Source organism: Cantharellus anzutake, assembly GCF_015039405.1.
Source record: "Cantharellus anzutake strain C23 chromosome Unknown EI90scaffold_475, whole genome shotgun sequence".
Lineage (NCBI taxonomy): Eukaryota > Fungi > Basidiomycota > Agaricomycetes > Cantharellales > Hydnaceae > Cantharellus > Cantharellus anzutake.
In genome coordinates this window covers 345-12,228 of record NW_024067425.1, presented here as the reverse complement: position 1 = coordinate 12,228, position 11,884 = coordinate 345, and the positions used below count along the sequence as shown (strand labels likewise).

General features: G+C 47.5%; 2 non-coding genes across 2 annotated transcripts; both read left to right on the top strand.

Annotated features, from left to right (window-relative positions):
* The first annotated feature begins 4,135 nt into the window (after positions 1-4,135).
* Positions 4,136-4,209, top strand: EI90DRAFT_t381. The gene has a single exon. It is a non-coding gene; the product is annotated as a tRNA-Ala (tRNA).
* Positions 4,210-4,893: 684 nt separating this feature from the next.
* Positions 4,894-4,967, top strand: EI90DRAFT_t382. Its single transcript has one exon. It is a non-coding gene; the product is annotated as a tRNA-Thr (tRNA).
* The last annotated feature ends 6,917 nt before the right edge of the window (positions 4,968-11,884 follow it).

The following is an 11,884-nucleotide window of genomic DNA, read 5'->3' as shown; positions in this document are numbered from 1 at the left end:
AGCAAAGCAGAGATTACCGCCGCTATCAGAAATCGAAGGGGTCGACCCACATTCGGTAAGCCCTTCGCTTCTCACGTCTAACTGTTGCTAAGCCTGTTCGGCTTGGGCCTAGAGGTGTTGTATGAAACGCAGAAATTTTGGGAAATGTTGACGGAACGCGTGTTCGGACCTCTCGCGTTGGATTGATTTTGTGACTGCTTGCTGTGCACCACCCCTGTAGTCGAGCGCCTCACAATCACAACGCTGTATATTAGGAACCTTCCCGGATGAATGGGATGGTTTCCGGGGGACGGGTTCTGTCCATGCAAATTAGCTTGGGTCCTACATTGATTTAGACAACCCGACGTGTATCAAACGAAAATAAAAGCACAGACGGGCAGATGGTGCATAACCGCGAGTGTAACGTGGATAACGAAAGTCCACTGGCAACTGCGGGTGTGTGCAGCCGATGGCGTAGCCCGAAATAATAAAGGGAAGGTGGAAGCCAGAAGCGATTGAGCCCGCTGACTCTGTCAAAAGAAATAGGGGGGTTCAGCGTGAGGGAGACGATCTCTAGGAGTGTGGGCGGCAACGCATCTTGTTCCTGGTCTACCGAGGAGATGTCTCACTCATACTGCCACCAGACGCTTACAAGGCTGGCGCGTTAACGCAGCGGTTAGCTTGTGGGGCTAATAGTTGCGTAGTTCTTCGCTCGGGCTCAGAATCCAATATCCGGTCAGGCCCGCCCGAGGACACCACTGCTGGCTGGCAGACTCGGTGGATCCGGTAGAGGTTTGGGTGGGACATGTAGATGCAACAAAATGGGAGCAATACTAACAAGCAAAACAGCAAACAGGAAATTGTACAACGTATATTCAATCGCCCGCGCGCTCAAACCATCACGGGCGGCAATGCTCAAATATAATGTGTTCTTGGAGAGTTTGTTAATGATGCGAGTGTACAAGTAACCAAATAAAAGAGTCTTCCGCCAGGGTTTCATTACAACCATCAAGTACGTCCATCATCCCGTGCCAATTGTCCCTTTGTCACTAAAGTGAAACTGGGACCTGAGTCTTAGGCGTTCACTTAGTTGGGAATGAGCAACTGCTAGAACATACACCCCATAAAGGCATACACATAGCACCGTTTTGAGGACGATCTTGGTTAACCTGTTGACAGTTGTTGACGCTTGTCGGCCGACCTTCTCATCGGAGCGACGCGACTTCACATCTCATGAAACCAATTCTTATAGTCATGGATCCTTCATCTGGCTAGTTATTCGTATGTACTGCGCATTTGCAGAGGCAGGTAGGGCAACTAAAATGTAATAGATTTCATTGTCATTTGCTTCCGCAACACGTGTACACGCCATTGCACCACTCCCTATATATGTAGGCGGTTCTTTACGCCTTGCCTCGACAGGGTTGCCTAGAAATTGTCTATATGTCATATAAGTCATGTACGTGTGCTAGTAGCACGTAATTCCAAATGAACTGTTATGGGATCGTGAGATCTTTCCTTCTAGCTCTATCCAATTGTTCCTGCTTCGGGTTGCAATCCCAAGCACACCACTGCAGCGATGGGAAACACGTAATATGGATAGTTATTTGTATTGATGGCAAGTCCGTGGATCATATAGAAGAATTTTTTGCCGCCCTGAGGTCGTGTCATATCACATGGATCCGAGTCATCATGCAACCCACAGCCGAAACTCCTGGGTGCTTGCCTCCTTTGTGTTACGGATGCTCTTTCCCCCACCTGGACGTGCAGCAGTGTGACAGCGTTCTAACGCTGGTCCGGGTAGTGCTTTTTCATGCCTGGATGGTACATCGTGTACGTACATCAGGTTGGAATCTTCATAAACATCTAAAAGTGAAACAAGGGTCATTATTGCGCCCATTGTACTAGTAGCGACATGCACCGGTATATACTAGATTCCATCATGCACACTTTGGACGATCACTGATTGATTTGCAAAGGAAATCTTGCTTTGTTTTCCAAACTGAGATCTGATGTATTACAAGTATATCATTAACTATAAGTACAGGAAACACACGATCTCTGATTGTGTGTTGATAGTAGATGACAGGTGGCGCGACCCTGAAAATGGGCGGCCACGCTTCGGGGAGTTGAGTAATTGAGTCTGGGTCAATTGCCTGGTTACAACACGAATGACACGTGCCCAGCGGTTCGTTCAGCTGTCGCCCTCACTCCCAGATGCACTATGCCATGCATCAACTCGGTGTAGGGACCGGTGGGTTTCTCAATAGCATGCAATGAGTCAAAAAGCAATTGAAGTACGGGATATAGCCCTCGAAATCATCGAGACTCCGTTACTTTTGGGAAGGTTTCGTATACTGTAGCGGAATGATCAACCTCTTGGGTTTGGTGCGTGACAAAAATTTACGCTGGACATCCGACCGTAAACCCTGCGTGACGCGTGACAGGCAACCTGAAACACAGTAAGGTGCGTGATGGGTGGGTTGGAAATGGCGTGATGGGCTTTGGCCTTATGCCCGAAAAATTAAGTGTTGGTAGTGGGCAACGGCCACAAAGGGCCCAGGTGAAATTAGCCGCATGCGCGCGACCCGCGCTCTTGTACATACAAAGATGAAGGGAAAACACGAAAATTACTAGAACTAAGGGTGACAGCCAGATTGAGAGTGGTAACAACTAAAACAGCAAACAGAAACTAATGTACAGAGATGAAATACAACGAAAAAACAGAGTAACGGTGTCCACAAAGGAGGAAGGAGGAGTATCGGGGAGGAGGAGGGAGATAAGAAAAAAGGCTGGGAGCTGGAGCAAATGGAAATGCAGTCGAGAGTCGCGGTTTTGGCAGTGGCAAATCTGGGATAGAGTAACGTGTAGATGGCAGCAGCGGCAGCGGGTCAAAAGCGTAAGCCCGGAAAGGCAAGCGGCAATTGGATCTCACTCACCAGGGGAGCGCGAGATACCAGGCGATAGGGAGAGGAGAAAGGGGGACATCAGGGCCCCTTTATAGGCATGACCTAGGTAATGTGAAACCTCTCTGAAGAAATTTCACGTTGCCCCGCGGGACTTACTCCGTGAGATCCAACTGAATGATACAGTTAAGGTCACAAGACAAGGACATAAAATCATGGACAAGCCTGGCATCGAAACCAGGACCTCTCAGTGTGCTACCATTACACAACTCGCCCGTTTGACCATGCCGGTATAGGCTGTTAAACTCTATACCGATGGGAACAGATATCCATTCTCCAACACTCTCCTCAACTGTGAAAGTTCAGTATGTACCTCCACTGAATGGTCTGCTTCGTGCATCTGTGCCGAAACATTCAGCATACAACTGATGCAGCATGCTTTGACCCATTCAAGCTAAGTTGTAATAGGAGGGCTAATGCGGAAGCTCAGTCTCCATGAATGAAGAACTGAATTTATTACAGTTAATACTAACCTAATGCGGAAGCTATAGTACAGAGTAAGTAATGTAACTAGTAACTAAAACCAAAGATACTAACCTCAGTCTCCATGAATGAAGAACTGAGGGGAAAAGGAAAATAGACTAAAACAATTACCTATATACAATGCAGTCACAGTATCAATACAACGGAAACGAAAAGTAAGATCATGTGAGTTTGGTTAGTGAGTCATGCATCGTTGTAACTAGAGTGCTCACCTTGCTTCGCCAAACCTGCACAGCGTGCATGCATTAATTTAGCATAAATAAATACTTTCAAGCAGATAGCATCCCTGGCCCCTTTGATGTGTAAGAGCTTTCCTTTGTCTACTCATCACACTGCTTTCATCTTACAACTCCCTTCATCATCATTCTTATGTCTTATTCATCTTCCCCTCCTAGCCTCGCTGCCATACTCGAACAGTGACATGCATGAGTGTTGTACTGGAGAGAAGAAATAACCGATATAACCGAGATAAATGAATGACCAGAGAAAATATTCACACGTTTTCAGCATCAGAAGTTACGTAATTGTGGGCTGGGGAAGTGACTCTGCTGTGCAGGTAACTCCAACATGCCCACTCAATGCTTGTTGACTCATCCCAATCCCAAACTTGATCTGAGCTTCTTGAATTTTGATGCGGGTAATGGCTTTGTGAATATATCTGCCACTTGATTGGCAGTAGGTGTTGAAATAACCACCTCAGCCTAACAGGGCATATGGTGTAATGGCAGTGCACGCTGAGTTCGCGATCCAGAAGACTGGAGTTTGATTCCCAGTATGTCCAACTTTTAGGTTTCCCTAAAAGACCATGTGCAAATTCCAACATGGTGGACATTCTGTGGAATACACCGAGCACACCCAAATCTGGTTGCTGCCACATGAGCTGGGCACATGAAGTTAAGCATTAAATTAGCCGGCCTGACAAAGTTGTTAGAAGTTAGGAAGGAATATCGACATCCCATATTTTGGGCGCACGGACCTGCAGCCGCCAGAGATTTTCCTTTATTCCTTTCTTGTCTTTCTTGTAGATCGACGTTGCTGTAGGCTTAAAAGCCACTGGATGCAACCTTTTCTTGCTTCCCTCAGTTCTACTCTCATGAACTGAGGTGAGGTCTACCTTTTCTTATGTGACTACTCGTTACTGAGAGATCATGTACTTTACTTAGCACTTATTGTCCGCTAGGTACATTAATCACATCTAGTTCTACTCTCATGAACTGAGCGCTTATTGTCTGCTAGTTCTCTCACAAAAGTTTCAGGGGGTGGCTCAGAGCACTAAGGACCCAAATCTGGCTGCTTCAGACCACATGATTACATGTAGGAGATTAGCAGTAAGTCTGGCCTGAATATGAATTCAGGGGGTGATGGCTCACAGGTTGTTGGAACCCTGGTGGTTTGGGTCACATGTGGATCACATGGTCAATCCAATGTGAAGGGGGTGTGTTGAAATAACCACCTCAGCCTAACAGGGCATATGGTGTAATGGCAGTGGACACTGAGTTCGTGATCCAGAAGACTGGAGTTCAATTCCCAGTATGTCCAACTTTTAGGTTTCCCTAAAAGACCATGTGCAAATTCCAACAGTAGGGACATATTCCAGGTTCAAGATACCAGTTTTGATTTTTTTGCAGATCCAATGGTGTCTGACATCAATGTGTTTTGTTCACACATGGAATATAGGATTTTTGGCAATGGCAAGTGCTGATTGATTATTGACAAAGATGGTGATGGGTTTTTGGGAGGATATGTCAGAGTTGTGGAGTAGGTGATCCAGATAAGTAGCCTCTTTCCCTGCATGCGTGGTGGCCATATATTTGGCCTTGGTGCTTGATAGCGCTATCATGGGTTGCTTCTTTGAAGACCATGCTACTGTGGCACCACCGAATATGAAGCAGTATCCAGATACTGACCTTCTTGTGCTAGGATCTCCAGCCCAATCTGCATCGAAAAATCCACATAAACCCTTATCCAATTTCTTTCCATCAAATGTCAATGCAAGGTTGTGTGTCCCATTTAGATATCGGTACACCTGCTTAATAGTGGATAGGTGTTGTTGTCTGGGAGCCACAGCATGTTGAGATAACAATCCAATGGCAAAGGAAGTATCAGGATGAGTGCTAATCGCTGTGTACATTAGCAATTCAAGCATAGATTGGTATAGCGTTTGGTCGATTTCTGGTGAGTTTAACTTTTCAAGTTTTAAATTTGGGGTACTCATTGGTCATGCTTTTTCCAGCCTGAATCACATGAGGATGTTGGTGACATATTGTCGCTGGCTTATCGTAATAGTACATGCCACTCTATTGCATGTGATTCCCATTGCTAAAAACCAATGGACTTCTCCTAGGTCCCACATCTTGAATTTTCCGGTAACCTCGGCCTTCATGTTGGCCAACTCGGACTTTGGAGCAACGAGTAACAAATCATCAACATAGACGAGAATGAAGCATGAGTGATCCACATAGTATAAACAAGGATTGTATCTAGATTGCTGATATCCAAGTGACTTTAGGTGCTTTCGGAGCATGCAGTACCATTCCAGCCTGGCTTGTTTCAAGCCATACAGAGCTTTCTTTAGTAACCAGACCTTGCCCGGTGTTGTCAGGACTCCAGCAGGAGGTTTGATGTAGATCTCCTCCTGGAGGTCACTATTCAGGTAAGCAGTGATGGCATCTAACTGGTAGATTTCGAGGTTGTGTCCAGTGGCATAAGTGAGGCATGCAAATAAAGTGTTGCAGCCAAGTGTGGGTGAGTAAGTCTGGAAGTAGTCCACTCCCAGAACCTTGGTATACCCTTTTGCCACCAGTCTAACTTTCTTTTTTATGATTTCTCCTTCAGCATTAGTTTTCTCAGCAAAAACCAACCAGCCATTGTGGACTCAGATGCCTTTGGGAACATCGGTTTCCTCGAATACCTTTTGATTGATAGCATTTGGCTGAGGTGTTGTTGAACCTGGGCCAAATTGGCTGATCCAGGGGGTGATCTGGCCAGGGAAGTTCACTGGGGAGTATGCCTGGGGCTGCAGCAGCAAATGCTGCCCCTGGAATGGCGCTTGTTGTGCCATCGGTGCAGTTTGCACTGCATATGGTTGAAAGCCCCTTTGAGGAGGCTGGGGGTATGCGGTGCCTGTTGGCAACATGGATGGTTGTTGGTTTGCGGCACTCATTTGTGCCGGATGTGTCATGTAGTCTATGGCGCTTATCTGCGCCTGGTGTTGTTCTGGGGAGCCTTGCTCCCCAGGTTGTCGTATCTCAATGTCCAGTGGCTTGTTTGGGTCAAATTGAGGGTTGCCTCCCCCCAAGAACGACATTTTTGTCATTTTGTTTCTCATGGTGGTCGGAGGGGTTTAGGTTCTTGCATGCATGGGATTCACTGCAAGTGTGTGTGGTTTTACACATGAACCTGTGGTTCATGTAATCTAGGTGGGTTACTCCTAGCCGGGCAAGTTGCTCACCCAGAATTTCCCCACGCTCTTGGCTGTGGGCAATCGCCCCTTGGCTTTACTTCTTCTGCCTCCGTTTTTGGGGGCATAGTGATGCCAAGAGTTCCCTATCTTCTTTGATAGGGAGGTTTTCTGGTTCCCTCACATTTTGTAATGTGAGGTACTCATCCAGGTGGACGAGGTTGTTGCAATTTCCTAGGGGTTCCCATGTGATGTCCCCTAGCTCCCATTTAACCTTAAACCAGAGTTCATCATGAACCCATGCATGGTTTAAGATTTTGTGAACTACTGCTTTGCAATCGGGGTCTTCCCCGAAATCGTAAAATATGTTTACTTCCCTATTTGAGAAGATTTCTTGGTCATTCGGCTTGTGAGGTGCAAGCCAGGATATGTGGAATCTTGGGTGGATTCCGCATTGTTCAAGTTGTGATGGCAACTTGAGGACGTAGTTTGACATCTCTGGAAATGTTTCCAGAATTTCATAAGGCCCTATATACAGGGGCTTTAGTTTGCCTGCCCTCCCTTTGGGTAGGTTCAACTTATCTGTGGACAAGTATGCAAGCTTGCCTTTTCTCAAAGGCGGGTCCAGGCATCTTTTCTTATTTGCCTGGATTGTTTGAGCGGTGCGATTGTGTATTATTGCATCATGTGCTGCCATGAGGTTTTCCTTCGCCTTTTGGGCGAAGTCATTCACTCCCAGGTAGTCTGAGGGTGGTGCTGTTAGGCACATCTTTGGCATGTGGCCATAGATTAATTTGAACGGGGCAAATCCTGTTGATGTGTTCAAGCTTGCATTGATTGCAAATTCTGCCATCAACAGCTTTGCTGCCCAGTCACGTTGATCTGGTCTGACCATCACACATAGTATCTGTACTACTTTTTGTATCATTCTTTCTGCTTGGCCGTCGCCTTGCGGGTGGAATGCAGTTGTGACTTTCAACTGCACACCGAGTATTCGGTGTAGTTCGTGCCAAAATTTTGATGTGAATTTCGAGTCTTGATCTGATATGATCGAGTGTGGTAGACTGTGGAGTCTTACAACTTCACGAAGAAATACGAATGCTAGTTCTAGTGCGTTCGTTGTTGTCTTTACTGGAATTAGGTGGACGTTGGACGTCAACCTACAAATGATTACCCAGAGGTGATCATATCCCAAGCTTGTTGGGAATGGACCTGTGAAGTCCATGGCTATTGATGACCACGGTGTTTCCAGGGTTGGGAGTGGGTGAAGCAGTACGGGATTTCTCCTGGTGCTTTCCTTTGTTGTTTGACAAGTTCCGCAAGGCATGCAGATCTTGTGGGTGTCCTTCCTCATTGACTTCCACCAGAAGTATCGATGGAGGGTTTCCACTGTTTTCTTGGATCCTAAGTGTCCAAGTGTTTTGTGGATATTATTCCTCAAATGGACTTCCTTTCATAGCTTCCTTTTGGGACTACTATTTGGGTCGTCCCTCCTTCTCCAAGTCAGGTTATCAGCCCATCTTTTATGGAGAAGTTTTTGAAATTCCCCGGGTTCTCTAGGATTTCCTGGTGGATCTGGCTTTGCAAGTATCCAGATTTTATTGCCTCAATGAGGTCTTTTCCTTCAAATTGTTTTCAAAGGTTCTCTTCTGGAATTATGATTTCTTCCAGGTTCTGGGCACTCCCCCCTAGAGTTTCCTCTAGGTTATTGCTCCCCCCTAGAGCTTCCTCTAGGGTATTTCTCACACATATTGCTGCAAGTCTCTTTTTCTCTGAGTTTTTACTCAGAGTACTGCTTAGCAGCAGTTCTTCATATTCCTCAACTCTGTTGGGGATAATATCTTCTGCATTTTTATCCAGATGGATATCTGCCAACATGTAGTCATCAAAATGCAGATCCTCATCAGTTGACAAGTCGTAGTACCATGAAAGTGCATCTGCCACTTTGTTCTTGTGGCCTTCCACATATTTTATTTCACAATTAAAGCTTGCAAAGAAGGCTTGCCATCTCAGGTGTCTACCTGAGTTGTGGTTTTTCACTTTGAAATATCCCAAAGCTTTGTGGTCTGTGATTACTGTGAATTCACAGCCTCCCATGAGATCATTTTGCCATCTCATGAGTGCCTTGAGCTCATAGGTGAAGTACCTACCTTGTGTGTTGGTGAACTTTTTGGACATGAATGTGGCCAGGCAGCAAGTCTGCCACTTTTCACCTTGTCCAATTAGTGCGCCCATGCCTGCTGGGCATGTGTCTGTTATGACCCAGATGTGGAGTTTGCTCCTCTCTTCTTCTGAGAGGCTTTCCAGTGGGTTCCACTGGATGGGCTTCAGGATCGGAGCCCTGCATGTGAGATGTTTAATCTCATCAAAGCATTTCTGGTGGAGTGGTGTCCACCTGAATGTCTGCTTTTTGAGCAGATTGTTTGCAGTGGCCCTGTGTAGCCACTGACATTCAGCATGAATATCAACAGGTATTCTACCATTCCCAGGAATCTTAGGACTCCTGTGTGGTCTACTGGCTCTCGTGTCAGGGTTCAGCACCCTGCCCTAGGGTGCCCCAGACTCCCCAACCAATCCCTTCCTTCCATTCCTTCATTGTTGCCTTGTTGTTGCCTTTCTGTGTTGTGTATCCACATGCATGGGATAGCATGGGAACTTTCTGAGCAAGCAGCTTGCCCAGAATGTTCCCATGCTTACTGGGCACTGCCACCTGGATGTTCCCTCCAGGTCACACTTGGCATGGGGTTTGACAGCGAAATAAAGGTGCAGGGACCAAGGGTTTGATTGTTCATAGTCACGGACCATAAGATTCTAGGTCCATTTGTCACGACCCGACATATCCGACACTTCCCGCTACGCGTCCTAGTGCCACTTGGCCCGTCCCTCCCGCTATCATCATCATCCGTTCACCCATCCGTCCACCCATCACCCTCATCCGCACTTCCTCCCTCGCGCGCGTGCCTACCAATCTAGGTTACCCGCTTCACTATTGTCTGCCCCCAGCCGGACGGCTTGCTAGACGGCCGGATGGTTCTTTCTCTTTTGTCCGCTTGCGGACTATTGTTCTTCCTTTTGTTTCTTGCTTTCCTTTTGTTGACCAAGTTTGCCGATATTGATTATTTGTTCCTTTCTTCATTCATTAATATCGCGCTTGATCCGCCACTCCTTCCGGCCGCTCTCATTTAGTTACTTGTGTTTATAACGCGTGTAGGTTACACCGGATGTACCTCAGTTCGTATATCGACTTGGATTCCCCTCTAAGCTCTTATCCTCATCGTAAGGCTCCTGTCTGAAATTGGGACACCAACGTAAGAACGAAAGCGCAGCGCTCCACCCGAGTCGCTGAAGCTAAAGTCCCGCCCCTCCGACCTTACGAGCCCAGATGACTTCGCGCGCCTCGCGGGGTCACCCGGATACGCGTCTGGCACGTTCCTGACACCATTCCTATAACACTAAGTCTCCGATTCCACTCCGGAGTCGTCTGTATCCGCCCGTTTCTAACATCTATTCCCCTTTGACATCTCCAAAAGAACATGGCATACATTGGACTGGCATAAAGTGGAATCTACAATGGATCTACTAGCACTAAGAATGGCTCAATTGAAGGAAAGGGATGACAATATAGACCAGGCATCAAAGGATCTAGAAGCCCAACAGTGGAAAAATGCGCAAGCAATTTGGGACAAATATGGAAAACCGCAATACAAAGATCCAATCAAACTGTTAGACACTGATCCAGGGTCGGCACCGAAGGTCGCCGATGTGGGCCGCTATAGGTCGCGATGGGCCGTGATGCCGTGAACAAGGCCTGGGGGTAGGGCATTTGGCCTCAGCAACTCTAAAGGGAGTGCTGTGCCCCCTAGCTGTCTCTTGGCCCTCATTTCGGACTCACTGGGGTTGCCTTGTTGGGGTCAGGACTTAGAGGTCATGGTCACATCGATATTAGAGCTAAGGTACAATAAAGTATCATACAGGATATATATAGGAAGAAGAAATGAATGGAAGCGGACCCGGGCCGGAGGCCGAAGGGTCCGGAAGCAAACAAGAAGAAGGAGCGGGGTTGGCCGCATAGCGGCCGGCAATGACCGAGGGTCAAAACAAACAATAATAGATAAATAAAGGAAAGAGCGTAGGGCCGCGATAGCGGCGATGGTATCGTAGCGGCGCTGGACTCGGAGTTGGGCCGGAGTCGGGCGCGGGGATGATAGCGGCCCTGTAGGGCCAAGTGGGCGGGGTAGGGGAGTCGCGCTGGGCATGGTGCCGGAGGCGGACTCAGGGTGGGGAGGTTGGTGCAGCAGCGGGGGAGTCGGCCAAGTGTAGGGGAGCCTAGGGGCAAGCGGGGAAGTGAGCAGGGAGTCCTCAGGGAGGATAGGGCTGAGGTTGGGGCTCGCGCTCACGCTCGCATAGCGGGAATGGGCTCGGGCGGCATCGGGACGGGCGGCTAACGGGCCGGAATGCACGGCCGTGACACAAACCCAGTACTATGGTATTAGTATATAAGAATTTCCTAGATAATCAACAAGGAAATAAAGGAGCGCTGAGATGGTTTGGGCCATATTACGTGGTAGAAAACCGACCATCTGGGGCGTATGTCTTAGCGGAGTTGGATGGAACAGTATTGTCCAAGCCCATAGCAGCCCAATGGGTAAAAATGTTTTATTTTCACGAGAACAACGAGCCTATCATACATGAACGGAAGCCTGAACAAGAGGGAAAATGGAAAACAATTGAGAAATGGCATAATTTGGAAAGGAAACAGTGGTTAGGAGAGGAGGAGGCTGACGGGACCCATCAGAAAAGAGTGAGAATGGAGATGACTCAGGAGATGATGACTCAGGAGGATTATCTGACGAAAATCCAGAGAGTCTGGAGAAGTGTCAGGGCACAAGCCCTGGGCCCCCATTACATGTAGTCCCGTTGTAGATTAGTGTCACGTGACAGGTGATGGGTTGAAACCTATCGCTTATCACCCCGTAATACCCACACCTTTGTGACACTTATGGCCTGGTGACCTGAGTGAGCCCCACAGACCTCACACTTTTTTAAGTGCATGAGG